This window comes from Galeopterus variegatus, unplaced genomic scaffold, assembly GCF_000696425.1.
Source record: "Galeopterus variegatus unplaced genomic scaffold, G_variegatus-3.0.2 Scaffold1593, whole genome shotgun sequence".
Lineage (NCBI taxonomy): Eukaryota > Metazoa > Chordata > Mammalia > Dermoptera > Cynocephalidae > Galeopterus > Galeopterus variegatus.
Window position 1 is genome coordinate 287,135 of NW_007727704.1, and position 1,734 is coordinate 288,868.

The following is a 1,734-nucleotide window of genomic DNA, read 5'->3' on the forward strand; positions in this document are numbered from 1 at the left end:
TCATTCCTCCAATGCATCAACCAGCACATTTTCTGGTGATTTCTTACTTAATGTCCTGTGTTCTCTGCTAAAGCAGAAGCATTTTGAGGTCAGTGAGTATCTAAGAGTCTTTTATCATTTCATCGTCATTGCCTAGTGCAATATGGGCATGTATTATGTGCTTAACAAATGACTGGGGAGTTTATGGGTGAATGAATATACATGGAAGTGGTCCAGCTCTACAGTGTTTATTGATTAACATAAATGCCTCATCATGGAGACTGAAATCTCCCACCAGGAAGATTTGTCATCAGTAAAACTTGTCTCTGGGTTCCACATACCTAGACTTGAGCTGAGTTCACAGTAAGACACCCGTGTTTGCACATTCCCATGAAGTTTTCATTGTCATGTAGTAGGGCTTGATCATCTGTCCTTTGGATCCCACAGACACCTGATTAGATTGGGCTTAAAAGTGACTTCATATTTAATTAGACTTGGAGTTCCAGGGGTGGAAGGTGGTGTGGTGGGGGAACAAGGACTCTGCCCAATTCATCTTTCTAATGTTTCCAGTACTTCTCCTAGGGTCTGATGAAGAGGGGATGTTCAGTTATCCATTTGATGGATAAATGGATGGATGTATAGATGGATGGATGGATGGGTGGATAGATGATTGAATGGACAGATGAATAGATAGATGGGTGGAGAGGTAAATGATTACATAAGTGAATATGCTGGAAGTTAGAGCCACGAGGCAGAGGAAATTCATTTTCCATGTGTCAGCTCAGGCTCTCTTAGGGGTCTGTGAAAGAGAAGGTGGAACAAGCCCAGTTCCCTCTGGACAGAGAACTGGTAGAAGTAAACCTTAGATCAAGAGGGGTTAATGGGCTTCTTGCTGCATTATTAAGATTTAATTTTTTGTTTATTAAGAGAATCTTCTGCTTAGAGTTGCTTTCCCTCTTGGGCATTCATGCAAATTGCTTCTTCACCCCACAAAGGCCTTTGCTCAGTCTTCCTGTCCTCCAGGGGGCTTTGCCTCACTCTCTGCAGCACCTTCTCTCAGAGGGGGACAAAATAGGACTCAGACACACAGGGGATGGGGGATGAGGTTGGAGTTCATCATTTTATCTTTTGAGTCAATAGGAGATGTTGGTCCCAGAGCGGGGCTGAGAGTGTCTAAATTTAGGGCTCTGGGACACTCCTTGTCCTTTCTTTGTGAACCCCTGTGATTTTATTCTCATTCCTCCTCTTAGTCAAGGGGAGGTATCCCACAATGAAGGGTGGAAGATAATGAATACACTCACATCATACACACAAGAACCAAAACCATGGACCCTCATGTATAAAAATGCATCCATGCAATACACATGCATCCACATACATGTGCAAGCTCACATATACACGTGTACACATTGCATCCCTATGTATGCTTGCAATGCATATGCATGTATGCCCATGTATAGATTAACTCCCATCCAAGCATAGATAGGCATTTGTGCACATTTGTCTATGCAGATATGCACATATAATCATACATGCAAGCTTAACGATACATGTCACACAGACACCCAGCCTAGAAGGTGGTTACTTTGGACTGAAATATGATCTTCAAAGGAAATAAGGACAATTGCTTCTCCTCTTTTCCTGTGTGTCATTCCAGATTCAGAATTTTCCCTTTTATCACCCTCCATAAGAAGATCATTCCTACCAAGTATTTTATGAGTTTAATAAATTCATCAAAAATTTGAAGATCCCATA

General features: G+C 41.8%; 1 protein-coding gene across 1 annotated transcript in view; it reads right to left on the reverse strand.

Annotated features, from left to right (window-relative positions):
• The window catches only part of BRINP1 (bone morphogenetic protein/retinoic acid inducible neural-specific 1), a 205,145-nt gene that overhangs the window by 69,367 nt on the left and 134,044 nt on the right, over positions 1 to 1,734 (reverse strand). The window lies entirely within an intron of this gene.